The sequence below is a fragment of the Cyphomyrmex costatus genome, unplaced genomic scaffold (assembly GCF_001594065.2).
Source record: "Cyphomyrmex costatus isolate MS0001 unplaced genomic scaffold, Ccosl1.0 scaffold6, whole genome shotgun sequence".
Lineage (NCBI taxonomy): Eukaryota > Metazoa > Arthropoda > Insecta > Hymenoptera > Formicidae > Cyphomyrmex > Cyphomyrmex costatus.
The window spans coordinates 336,759-351,493 of record NW_017280155.1 but is presented as its reverse complement, the minus strand read 5'-3'; the positions used below and the strand labels follow the sequence as shown (position 1 = coordinate 351,493).

The following is a 14,735-nucleotide window of genomic DNA, read 5'->3' as shown; positions in this document are numbered from 1 at the left end:
CCCGGTGACGGAGTTTCCGTCATTTGCGCTTCTAATGGCGGCGTCCTTGCTCTCGCGCGCGAGATTGCCGATGATTAATCAGTCGTGGCAGTCTCATTTTTAGGCACGCGACGGCAATTATCCCCCAAAGCGAGACGCGTTCCCGATTGCTTCCTTCTTTTTTTTAATTCGTTCGCCGACGAATTTCGACCCGGCAATGACGCGCGTTGAAATTGCTTTTTTAATTGTCCGCTCCGGAAGTTAAATTCAATCAAATCATTCTCAGTTACGGTACTTTTCCACCGTATTGATATTATGGAGTGCGCGATATGATGTAAAACGACTGCGTTAAATCAAACGCGTGCGAGTTTTTAACACACTGCAAATTAGGACGAACATTGTTAGTTTTCAATTATTTTTTGCGAAGAGTTCGGCATTTACAATTTTTTAATTCAATAACAAATAAAAGATCGTAAAGTAACTCACAGTAATATTATAAAGTAATAAATTCGATTCAAAAGAAGGCTAGAAAATGTGAAACATCGTCGGCAATCTACTGTATCATATTTTTTTCATTTTAAATTATACATATATTATATTTTTATTGCTTCCATAAATGTCAATTTTAATAGTGGAATAAATAAATAATATTGATACTTCTTTGCGGCGAAATACAACCATCTCGTGTTTTAGTTTTTTGAGAAAAAATTTTATATGCATTGCATAATTTTAAATATTTATACGTTTAAACATTGAAGATGACCTAAGCGAGGTCGAAACGTCTGTTTATAATTGTCATATTTTATGGCTTACATTTTAGTTCTTTGTCTAACTTTTGTTTGCGTTTATGTTATTATAATTATTGTTTACAATTTTTTAATTCTAACTTCAACTTTCAACTTCTTGTTTCATGTAAAATGTTTTCAAAATTATTAAATATTTTATTACTGGGGATATCTGACTCGTAGCCCTTCTACATATATTAAATAAATAATATAATTGATCGAAGAACAATGTGTTTCTAGAGATACATCTTCCATTACACGTACATTACACACACGGAGTACGCAGCAACTACGCATCGAACATCACAATTGCACGGCGTAGTTACTTGCAGTGGCGGTGATGCAACGAGTTCCCAGTGGCGAGTTGACGCCGTGGGAATCCCCGGGAGAATCGATGTATGACGTAATGCAGCAGGAATGGTACGGTCTCTCCTCCCTTTACCTCTCAATCGGTCAACCCCTTGACTTCGCTACGTCGTCGTACGGCGACAATGAACGCCGCGCCGACTTCAATCTCCTCTCCTGGTGCATCAGCAATAAATGCATCAGCGGGTCCTAGAAGTGCATAGCTTGCGCTTGCAACGAGAGCGTAAGTGGGGTGGGGCGTCGCGTCGCCCGGATATGCAGAGTCCCCGCGTGAGTAGATTATGAACGCGAACGCGATTTCGAAACCGCGTTATTCCGCTGCAGTCAATGCAATCCCGCAGTCATATGCATCTCTTCCTTTTTTTTCCTCTCTCTCTCTGTCTCTCGCTACTCGTAATGCATCTCCCTCGCCGTCCACCGGCTCGAACGCGGTCGGGAAGGCGAACAGCCTGCTGCAAGCCCATCGAGGCGAGTTACGCACGCTCAATCGGAGACCAAACTCCCCCCCCCCCCCCCCCCCCCTCTCTCTCTCTCTCTCTCCTCTTTTATTCTAGTTACCCTTTTTTTACTCTCTGTCACGGCCTCGATATTCCGGCTATTTTTCTTCCTCCTCTCTCCTTCCTTCTACTCTTGCTCGTTCGCCTCGTTTTCGAATGCACGAGACAAAAGGCTTTTCATCGTGTGGTACACCGAACCGCTCTCGAGTTATTAAATCCGCCGCTCGCGGCATTTAGCTCTTTTCACGTGTAAGCATTCGAGAAAATAAACGCCGTCCACTGCCGCTCGAAGTCTCCCGCTCGTTACTCATTTGCGTTTGTCTTACGGTACGGTACTCGCTCTGTAATAAATCACCCGATACTTTTAGCGTTTCCTGTATTTGCGCGACGCCGCACGTGTGCTCTTTTTTTTAACGTGGAAAACGTAGAAACGCGCATGCCAATTTACTCAAGGCGCGCGTTCTTGCGCTCCGCTACGTACAAAAAAAAAAAGAAACGGAAAGCCTCAGTTGTGGACGGACTGGCATTGTGGGGAAATTAAACGCCGAAACCTTAACAAACTCTCCGTGAACTTGGCGATTTTCAGGCTTCGCGAAACGTAAAACAGCCGCGGTCGGTAGATAGATATAACGGACCTCGGTTATACGGTTTCTTAAAAAAAAAAAAAAAAGATTTGATTGACCACAGGCTACGAGAATTCTGGAGAGAATTATTCCGTCTTCTAGTCTGCACAGTTATATTCGTGATACAATGATATTGTCCGCGTCCACACGTGTTCGAAACTCGATTGAATAACTTTTATAATTAAAGTAAAAGTCGATAGAAAGATAAAGAAAAAAGAAGAGAAGTAAGGTGTGTCATTTATATATATATTCATTTATAACTTAATTTTAAATTATTAAAGTACTAAATAACGAAGATGGTGTATGGTATGCATTAAATCAAAAATGTAATGCTATCATTTATATTGTGTGTAAAAACAAAAAATGAAAAAGCAAAAGATTGGAGATGCCGGGGATCGAACCCGGGACCTTTCACATGCAAAGCGAACGCTCTACCACTGAGCTACATCCCCGATTTACTGGTCCCGTATTATAAGATAGAGATAAGGATTCGATGAATTAGATGTAATTTTATATAAATATAAATTTGATAAAGAGACATATCTTACTTAATTATTTGATTAAATAATTAAGTATTTGTCTAAAGTATTTGTCTAATAAATTAAATTTCATTTCTGAAATATTATATACTTATGTATACAAACGCTTTTGTATCTATTATATTTCGATTTTACTATCGCAGGTTTAATCGAATACATTTACGATAAATATTATAAATATTATAATGAAATGACAATAAATGAGAAATATTTTGCAGTACACGATGATCGATGAAACAGTTTGATGGGCGAAGAAGTTATTTGTGCCGATCATGCGGTCATCGTGTATCCGTGCGGTAGGCGTGCTTATATACGTGCTGGAGAATTACAAGGGTGGCTAAAAGTCGTGCCCCCCGTCGCGTGACTTATGCACCGTCGCAGTCTAATGAAGATCTATCGTCCGTCGCACTTTTATCCTCGACGCGCGCGTCGCGTCTCTTCCGTTCCGTTCAGCGGCTTCGGACGCGCGCGATAATGCTCCGCCGTGTTTCCCTTGTCCCGTTTAATTTGCATTTCTAAACCACTCGCGAATCAGCTCTCGGCGCGAATTCAATGATGACGTGATAGACGCGCCGATAAATGGAGCGAAGGGGAATAACTCGAGAGAAAGTAATCTTCGATCGCGCGCATACGTTTCATATGCGATTGTATAATTGTAATGTAGTATCATTTTATGCAATGAGAGTCATTAATATCACATTAAGAGTACAGTCCAATGTTATATTTAAACGCGATGGCTATTTCATTGTAGATTCTAGATGGAACGTCAAAATTAGACTTGAATGGATTTCAGATTTTAATAGAGAGAGAGAGAGACGATCCTAAATTAAATATAAGATTGGAATAAATACAAGATCGAACCAAAATACTCTACAATTTATTATATTTGTTACACTTGTCATGTTTGACGATAAAATATTTTTCGGGAAATGCCAAAACATAATTTGATAAGCGAAAATGAGAATAAGTTAATTTAAAGAATGCTATTTCAGGAATAAATAATTTTAAGATAAACTACGACAATATAAATAATTCAAAGTGACAAGATGCACGAATAAAAAGCAGTAATTAATATTTTACCCGCGGTGTAACGTTATTGTCGTTTTACTTTTAATTCGTTTAATTTCATTATACCTGTCTGATGTCAATTACGAGAGAATTACTAGTTGGCGTGAGCGGTCGCGTATTAAAGTAGTTTTCTGTGTTTTGCTATCGTTAAAAGATAATGAGGGATTATTTTATCATTCGAATTCTATGGAAGAGAAGCATCGAAATGTTCTGCAAGTTCGCGCATTCGCTCGCGAAACATCGCTCGTAAATAATAAAACGCATACGAAAATAAATAAAATTCCGACGTCGCAAATCGAGTCGCAAACATTTCATTGCAGTTTCAACGGTTTTCTAACTGACGGAGAAACGCGTGTCTTGAAAGCGCTATTGTTCGTGTAATTGCAACGCGTGACATGTCGGTTTGATATATGAAAGGTGCGGATATGCTTAACAGAGTAAGGGCGACGAAATGATTCTATCGCTTGTCAGCTATCGGCCATTCATGCGGCGTGCTACGATTCATAAACGTGCTGATATATTCTTAATTACTTGGTGGCTATATGTTGTGAAAGCAGCCTCGGTATAAACCGAGACTGCGCTCCGAGCAAGCTTTTACATGTCGTAACTTTTACATTATGCATATTACGTGCCATTACGTGCTGAAACGATCGTGTATCATTAATCTATGTATACGAAAACAGCGTGTATAGTATTTTTCTCACCTCTACAAATGTTCTTTGCGAGCAATGAAAAAATAATACTAAATTTTTCCATCCCTATATGATATAAAAGTATATTGAATAAATGGTTGTATTGTAGTTATTACAATTAAATATTTAAATAACTATATAACGTTTTGATCTAGAGATTTTTATAGATATGGTAGATCAGTGCTGTTTTCGCAAATATCGCGTTACACGTATATCTTGTTAAATATGTTATGATCCTGTACGTCAAGATTTAACTTTCTTTCCCTATTTAGAGCGCGCAAGTCAATATTTCACGATAACTTAGTAACTTGCAATTTGATACAAGCTTTTAAATATTTTTCGTGCGTTTGAAAACTTGATAAACGTAACTCGACACTGGGCGTAACGTGATATTTTGGAAGCAGATGAATAAGAACGAGTATTCTTATCGTATATATAAATCCGAGAATCTCCCTCTCTGTAAATCCAAAGGCAAACAGAGAGTAACATGAGAATGATAGCGCAGTGTTTTAAAACAATGTTCCAGACGTATCTTAAAAGCACAGTAAATTCAAACTTCAATTCTCTCATCGATATCGATTGTTCTACGAAAATAATAACACGACACGAGATAAAATCAGATCTCCAAAACGTGTATCTTAGAAAATGAATAACGGGCTTTTATCGTCTAAGACAAAACTACATAAATAAGTGACGCTATTATTAGCGGAGCTTTTACGTAACGTGTCGAGGAGATTCCAAAGCGGGCGTTACGCGAAGATATTCTTCCTTAAAATTTTCAAACACGCTGGATCACTTCCAAGCGTCTTACGCCGCCAATATTTCACCGCGCGCCTCTTAAAGGCTAAACCTTTGTGCACGGGAGTTCTAAGAAGGCATATTTTATTGCAGCGTATTACGCCCAGGCATGAAGTAATATCCCCCAAATACCACTCTTTCTCTCTCCAGGACTGACTGTACTAATCCTTAATTTTCCGGGACACTGCCCCCGTGGAACGGCTTACCGGCTAGCTCTTTCGCATCCTTTGAGACTAACAATTAGCGATGTTAATCCTCGAAGCCTGAAAGAGGTGCCTACAGGCCATACGTCCTCCTATACTTTAACAGTTCTCTCGGAGAGAATAACCCGTAAACATTCTTTCGCTATATATACCTTCCAGGCGGCACCGAGATATCCGGCGAATATAACAAGTGGCGTGAGCGAGGCCGTCCTCTGCAATTAACCGACGTAATTACCAGAAAACGGCCCCGAAGAGCGACGTGCGCGCCTCCTCTCTTCTAAAGACGGCGGCCTGCATATTTTATTCTTAGAATCCTTAAGTCGCCCGAGATGAATGAAAGAAATAATCCCGCGATAACGTTTCGCCCGTCCCCGCCCGCACCGCACCGTCGTCGTGGAGAAGAGATTGCTGTTTACACGAAAGTAACCCGCGGTGGCCCACCGGGAAAGGCCCTTTGTGTGCGATTCTTCAGGAAAAGTTCTCGGTAAATACGGTCCGGCGCAGCAAGTTTCCAACCGTATCAGCCGGAGCGCTTCTTTACATTCGGGAGATAAAACGCGGTCCGTATAGGCTTTTCGGATATATAACGCGCAGCCCCGGGAGTAGTTTCCTCGAATTTTATAGGTTTCTCGTAATACACTTGATCAAAGCGAGAGCGATTTTTGTTAGGATAGCAAATACGGGCGTGTTTCTACGAGAGATGGTTTACTGCGGTCCGTTGCGGTTCCGCTTGCAGTAAACAATCTTTGCAATGACGATTTCAATATATGCATAACCTAAGCCTTTTTGATTGTATTAATTAGAAGTATCTTAGTTTCTGCCTGTTGATCTTGTTTTTTTGTATCCTAATTAAAAATCAATATAGGAAAAAGTAATCGCCATTAAGAGCTGTCACAAGTTAGAAGTGTGTAAAATGCAATTTAATTTAATAAAGTTCAATATAAACCCTATATTCTTATCAATATAGATAAAAATGTTAAAATACAGATCGCATTACATGAAGATGTTGTTTCAAAATATCAATTCTTGTTCATCTAAATGCAAATTCAACTGAAAAATTTTTAAAAACGATATATGCAAATTGTTTATAATAGTCAAACAATTTAGTAAAATTAAACAACTCACATGATTGTCAAGAATTGATTGTATATAATTATTGTAAAGCTTCATTAAACTGCTTAGTAAACTATAACGAACAATTATATCAAAAATTAAAAATTATTTTATTGAATATTATGAAAATCGGAAATCAAATTAATACTCACATAAAAAATGTATAAATTATATGTCGGATGTTAATCGTTCAAGAATAAAATATGTAGTGATCGGAACAAGAGCAATATAATAGAAACTTATGCACAATATATGTCAAAAATAATAACAATAAACATTTACAATTAAAAGAGAGAAAGAACATAAATTAAATAGAGAAGCATGAAAGCAACACAAACAAATTAGAATGTAACAGATTTAAATTTTATGTATCATTTCTAAGGTTTAAACCACGTTTCTGTATATTAATATATAAACTAATTAAAAGTGTCAGAAAATTTTTTTAAGAACTTTGTCTATTTTTATATACATATTTAAAATTTTATACCGTGCAAGTTGAATATATTCTTAGTTTATAGATACATCTCCTTCGTTTTCTCTCCTGCAATATTCAAAGTGGCACGTATCTCGCGTTCGATCGTCACGGCTGTCGGGGGACACGACCTGATCGCTGATCGTCACGAAAATGCCAGAGTGAGATTCCTCGTGAAGCGTACGTGGGGCAAAAGCAGCGTGGAAATTCAGTAACGATCGAGTGAGAGTGCGAACTCCGAGGGGATAAGGATCCGTCGTCTGGACACACATAAAATCGTGACACATCCAATCTCGCGATTCGTCGCGCCGTATGCAAAAGGGCCGTTCTCACATTTTACGATTTGACGGCGAGGAGAGTCGATATATTCGCAAACCGCGAGAAGTCGCGCACGGCCGAAGATAAAGACCGCCCGGCGTGGGCCGCGACTCTCTCACCGACCGTTTCGTCGCAATTATCGTATCGGTTATCGGTTCCTTATCGGCGACGCTAAGTCAACTTGACGTTAATCCGTTTGTCAATACGCCGCCCGAGTAATCTAGCGACGCCAAACGGCTTGGCCGTGAATAATCATTCGCTGACAATCGACAGCATGCCGAAGTCCGTTGTAATCATTTAACGTAATCGTGGAACGGGGAGTCCCTGAGAAATCATTATATAATTTATAAAATTCCGATATACAATCCGACAGGGCTGGGTAAGTATAATAATTAAAATACTTTTATTTCAAACACAGTTTTCGCGATAAAAGTAGATTTTATATTTCAGCGATGAAAGTAGTACGTATCTCGTACTTAAAATTGAAAGATTGAAAGCTTTATGTACTTTGTAATTTAAATAATAATTGTCAATCTTAGTATTTAAAATACAAAATACTTTCAATCTTTCATTATTAATACTGAAATATAAAATGTAAAATATTTTCATGTACGCCGTTGAAATAAACGATATAATTATCTTACAATTATCGTTTTCAAATAAAAGTATTTTAAATACTTACCCAGCCCTGCAATCCGATAATTAAAATTACATACGCAGGTACAAGAAATAATTGCGTAATATTAGATAAAATCGTTTGTTTTACCAAATCACCGCATATATAGTGAGGAAAATTATTTGTCATCAAATAAAATTATACCAAACTAAATGAAAACGCATCGATCCGCGATTCTAGTATTATAATAGACCTCGATTGATTCACTAGATTCAATGATGTTTCGATCTTTGATTTGCAAATTGATAGAAATAAAAACGGATTGCTGCTAGCCTAATCTTGTATGTTTATTTTATAATTATATTATGATAACGAGCTTATATAATATATTCATATTACATCACACAAACTATATTCATATTACATCTGGTTAAATAAATTCAATCCTGCGTAATCGCATTCAACTTTGTTCGTAAAAATAAAGATTTAATTATAGTGAGGATTATAGCAAGCATTCGCAGCCGTTCGCGAAAATACGGTTAATTACGATTACACGGGTACTAATTACTGAAATACGATAATTGCAGGGCATTTCTGCGTATTCACGCCGTTAATCGCACGCGATGCGCTCTTCATTACATTACGACGCGAGGAAAGTATTCTGCTCAACATTTGGGAATATCCACGTGCAAATTGGTGCAACGAACGAACCTCAAACAACACAGGGAATTCGAAAATCGCGCAGTACTTCATTCTGATACCGTACTATACGATTAATAAAATCGAATTAATGGCTAATTAAGATGCGATGGACCGTCCGAAAATATACGATCGGAATTCATTACTGTGTGCGTGTATCTGTGTAGACACACACACACACATATATATATATATATTTCAAACGTTTAAATCCCGTAAAATACGTGCCATTAATCTTTAAAAAGCCAGAAAGCTTTCTGAAAGCAGAAGTTTTATTCTAGAAGAGAGACATTTATGAAGAAATTAATTTTCACATTCTCTTATCACACATGAAACAAAAGTAATCTTTATTTTTTAAATGTAAATTTTACATCAAATTTAATTATTTTTAATTAAAGCAATCAATTATTTAAATTATTACTCTGTTATTGGCAATAAATTTGTCAAAATCAATTGATTATATAACATATATAATATAAAATAAATAATACAATCAACTGAACTGTAAAAAGTTGTTTTTAGCCCCGATATCTTTTTTTTTATTTTAGTTTATCTCTAGAATATACTGCTATAAAACATCGAGCTTGTCGATCGCGGAATACTAGTACGAGAACATATGCTGTTATATCGAATCTATAAGAGAACAAGCTTCCTGCATTAGAGAGAATTCTAGAATCAACGTACAGAGTTATCGCACGAAAGTAGATAATTCGCTATGCTTGTCAGTAGCGATGTCACGTGGGCGTATAACTACGTTTGAATGTACACGAAGAGCAGCACACTCCCTTCACCCCTTCGTGTGGCTTTTACTCTCGCATTCGCTCTCTCTCTCTCCCTCCCTCCCTCTCCCGTCACTCACCCTTCTCTCCTGCCAGTCTGTCCTTTTTTCAACCCTAAATTTCATTCCCAGAATCCGTTTCCGCCGCGTGCCTGCTTGTAAAATCAGTACATCCGGGTGTCAAAGCGATGTCATTCGAACGGGTGCCCGAGCACGCATCAGTTTTAAATTCGATCAATGGGTGACGCCAAGCGTAAAACACTTTTAGGGTTGAAACTTTAAAGGCCGCTTCTCGCGCGAAAGAGCGAGCGAGAGAAGGCGCGCCAAGCAAATCATAGTCACAACCGTGAAACTGGTTGGCGGGGATGCACATTTTGTGGGAACGTATTCGAAAATGGAAAAGTATACTCATTTTTCATTCGTAGATTCTAAAAATCAGTTTAACAGCTCACATAGAGATCAATGTAAGAAATAGAATATACAACTTTTATTGTCACTCATGTCATCCGAGCATTTCATAAATATAGAGGAGAGATATTATCAACGCACCGATTTTCCGAAATTTAACCAGATCTACGTTGAATTCGAATTGACTGCTAAACTCCGTTAATTACTTGAAACTCTCAAGGGGACTCTATACGCTCCCCCGTAGATATACAAACGATCGCCCGATCCGCATATCGATCATGCCAGTTTCCCGGCCGCCGCGTCCCAAAATTTACGCATCGGCGCTGCGCATCCCGAAATTCGCGAGTTGCTCCAATCGCACGTGTCCCTCGGACGCGCGCTTGACAGGGTGATTTCCTAATACAAACAAAAACCGTGGCCTGCAGCAGCGAGTGCATTACAGGTTACAGCGGCGGCGAGAGAGAGAGAGAGAGAGAGACGTTGCCTGGCAACTGATCCACTCCCCCGCCCCCCCCCCCCCCCCCCTCGCCGTTCTCCTCGACGATGCACCGCACGGACGATAGATGCAACCGACCAACAGAGAGTCGCGCGATGATCTGATTTTAAACCAATCAACGACAGTTTCGCGCTCAATTTACAATCAGCCCTAATACGAATCACTCGTTGTACGCGCCGACCAACTGTGCGCTTTAACGAAAATATTTTAATCGACGCGCGCGATGGGATTAGCGAAGCTCGCCAGAAATGTCACTAAAACGAGCCGCGATCGGCCGGCGCAATCTAATTCGGCTCTTCGTGATTCCTCGCCGTTAAATAGAATCTGGGGACTCTTGAAAGTTTAACGAAGGATGTGTCGTCGATTTCAATGACCTCCAGGGATCGTTTCTAACTCTCTAATAATTAAAATATCAACTATATAAATCGAGAGGCATAAAAGATTCGCGCTTCCGCATATTTTCTGAGGAAGTAAACGGCGATTAGATCGAAGGAAATATTATTCGAGGGAAAAGAGACCACATGTACACATCCGACAAGTATATTTGAATAGAAAATTATGATAATGCCCGATGCGCGTTTAGTACGTAAATAAGTACGGGCGATTATTTATTTTTATCGGCGCGACCCGCGCGCGGACGCGATCGGCATTAATTCGCAACAGTAGCCCTCGTGAATTACGTCACCTGCGCGCAATAAAGTAAATCTCGCGTTTCATGGCTTTGTCCCGCGTGGCCCTCGCTTATGCGCGCGGGGCTTCTCAATTACACGTCGCATTAACCGACAATAAAAGCGACGATCGATGATACGGTAAAGATACGGCTCCGTATATATGAATTTCTAATGAGCGAAACGCGCTTTGTTATCGGCAAATTGCTCTTTCCTATAGTTACCTATATCTTGTGCAACATACACAAATATAAACGAATATATTCACGCGTCGAGCAATGTTTTGTTGCGCAATAATGTTGACCCTCGCGACGAGATTTACATAAATCGATCGTTGAAGAGTCAAATAGTACGGCTACGTATTTTTATACCTATCGAGAGCTCGATAAAATATGAGTTTCTGTTAACACAAGCTGACGCGAAATGTGTCATTAAGCAAACTTGTTTTGCATAATCATTCAATATCATCGTATTTAAATTTCCACCGCAATTCGCGTGAATTATTTAAATAAACAGTGACCTAGTTAAATAATATACATATAAAACGGAGAGAAAATTGATCTAAGCTTTATTTGCAAATTATTTAAAAAACAACTGATTTTGTGCATCAACATATTTTCAATATAGAAATATTCACCGTTACTTTGGTGAATTATTTTTGTGATGCATCGAATGACTGTATTTATTTGCGTTAGTAAACGGATCGTACGACCTCCGATTACGAGATAAAGAATGTCGGTGTTAATTCGGCGTGACGAGCGGGGTAGATAACCGCGGCAAATCTCTCGCCGTGCATGCACTTTTATATATCCTCTTATACCCGCCTACACACGCGCGTGTATGCGTTCGCGCGAGGTCGCGAGTTGCGTGCTGTTCGCGCTTTAATTCAGCAAAGTACCTCGTTTCGTTCCGGCGCGCGAAGAAGCCGAAGAGACATGATCAGAAGCGGACCGTTATTTCTCGAGGGAAAACCGGTAACAAGAAAACCGATACCTGATTTGTGTATCAATCGAATCAGCTCCGTGTGGCATAAAAATAATAAAATTTGCGAGATAAAAAAAACAAATTATGACGGGAAAAAACTGGCGATGTTAATCAAACTTGTTTATAATAGAATCTAAATAATTTTTCTCTCAAATATTAATTCTTTCAGATGAATTTTTGTTGATCAATTTAATAATAGGTTGAAACTGAAAATCAGCTTAACAAACGTATTTTTCACTTATTTACCGTTAATCTCCAAGTATGTGATTAATTAATAGAACCTTTGTCAGGAAAATTAATTATATTCCTATATCTTAGTGTGGGATAATCTCCATAGAGGCACGTTGCAACCGCAGGTGGGAGTTCAAGGATTGACACGTGGAGACGATCGTAGGACTAATGAGCGACAGTACGCGATGATTCCGACGGAAGTGACGAGCGGATATAGGGAGAATACTAAGGAGGTCCCGGCCTTATGAGGTACATTACCGCGGCAACGATAATTGTGCATTTCACGCATTCGTGACCTCCATTCTGCAGTCACCGGAGCGTCTTATGTGTCACACGGCGGAGTTGAACTTGGGAATTGCGCACCGCACATTGCAATCGCGTTAGATAATTCGTAACGATAGCTACGGTCACCGGGAATATATACACTTTGTTAAAGTAATCGCATGACTTTTTTTTACATGCGCCAGATGTGTCATTAGATCCATTTTAAGTTCGTCATCTGGTACGCGCAATATGAACACGATAAAAAATCTTTGTAAATTATATCGAGCATGCTTATTATCTTACATGCGTCTAATGCACGTTTCTATCAATTTGATTTAATTTCAGTTTAACTTACTCTTCACCTGTTCCTAATCAGTACTAAAGAAAACGAAGGACAAGTTGAATTGAGATTAAAGTTAATTTACATTTGTGCGGACAGACATGTGTTTCGACACGTACCAATATAAAAGTAATTATTACATTTGAGTAAATATAATGAAATAATTTTCACAAATTCATCTATCTCGAACTTGTAAATTCTGCATGGCGGATTTCGAGAGATCCGTCTTTTGTTCTGGCATTTTCGACAATGACTCGAATATCAGAGTAACGTAACAATCGGCATGTAACAGGAGCCTTCAGCAATGCTGGGATTCATTTCCTAGGAACTTGAATTGCTTCCCTAATAGTACACGGAGCGCGCGCGATTCCCAAAGCGACGTCGAATCTCGCGATGCGGCAAGCGCCGCAGCCTTACGTAGATCGATACCTCATCAACTATGAATCCAGGGCTCAATCGCCTGTCGCCGGATGCATTTCGGCGGTAATAGTTTCTCACAGTCGCAAGCTTTTGCGGCGGCGGCTAACGCAATTTCGCATCCCTATCTCTGATATCGATCGAAGATTAGCATCTGGCTGTCCGCAAAGGGAGATTAGCCAGATCGATCACACGCGCTGAACCAATTCCTCTGGCCGGTTGCTCATCAATACCAGTAATGGTACCGTCCCCCTCCCCCACGATCTTGCCCCTCTTCCTTCCTCCTATATGCCTGTATATGTATACGCCCCTGTACTCCTCTAATAGGCATATAATCGTTATGCATATACAGTGACGGACACATACGGCGCGGTTCCGTCGCTCTACATATACAATGCACTCCTACATACGTAAATATATCACGCGTACATTTACACGTACATGCGTACATACACGTGTGTGTGTACACACGTTACATATGTATCTACAATTGTACGTACTCTATATATATATATATATATGTATAACTATATATTGCGTGTGTACATGCATTGTGTGCCATCTCTATAATGCCCGGAATACTATATGTCGCGTATGTGCGTGCATGTACGTTACGTATGCATGCGTAGCCGTGCGCGTGTATACATCTAGGTGCATAGCGCGACATACGGTACGCGATTGCAAATGCAAACATGTTTGCGCCAGCCGATGCACGATGTCATCTCAGGGCGAATGCCCGTGGAACTCACTTTAAGCTTTGAAACGGACTCTATATCTCGGGAGTATAGTGCGGTCTATCGATTTCTCGGGCTTCCCTAACCTGCGACTCACTTTGTTCCGATCTAATAACACCGGGCATTAGAATGCAACTATCTGCGTCGCATCCTGCGATTTTATCGACTATAGAGATTTAATTAAGTTTTACGAAGATAAGAAAATCCTTCGATTATCCATTTCTTATATCAATATATATATTAATTGAATCAAAACACTTAATAACATTAACATTATATCGTTTTCTTAAAAAATACCACAAAAAATCAAGTCTCTCAGGAACAATAATATTTTATAATTTAGCAAAAAATGTTTAATTATAAATAAATAATCGGTGAGAAACATTTTCTTGCCATGACAATTATCATTTTTCACAATTCTTTTTGTGACGTACGATTTTTTTGAAATTAGTTCACTTTTGATGGGATAATGTTTCCTTAACTTATTCATCTTATCTTAAACTACTACATAGATTTTAGATCAGATTGAGATTGAGCTACGCAAAGAAAAGATACTAGTGATTGCGCTAAAAATATACGTCCCGACCTGCGAGCGCGAACGACAGACCGTTACATCTGTCGCACGCATAATGCGCGATATCGTGACT

General features: G+C 39.2%; 1 non-coding gene across 1 annotated transcript; it reads right to left on the bottom strand.

The window, feature by feature from the left end:
- Positions 1–2,630: 2,630 nt before the first annotated feature.
- On the bottom strand, positions 2,631–2,702 carry TRNAA-UGC (transfer RNA alanine (anticodon UGC)). Its single transcript has one exon. It is a non-coding gene; the product is annotated as a tRNA-Ala (tRNA).
- Between the last annotated feature and the right edge of the window lie 12,033 nt (positions 2,703–14,735).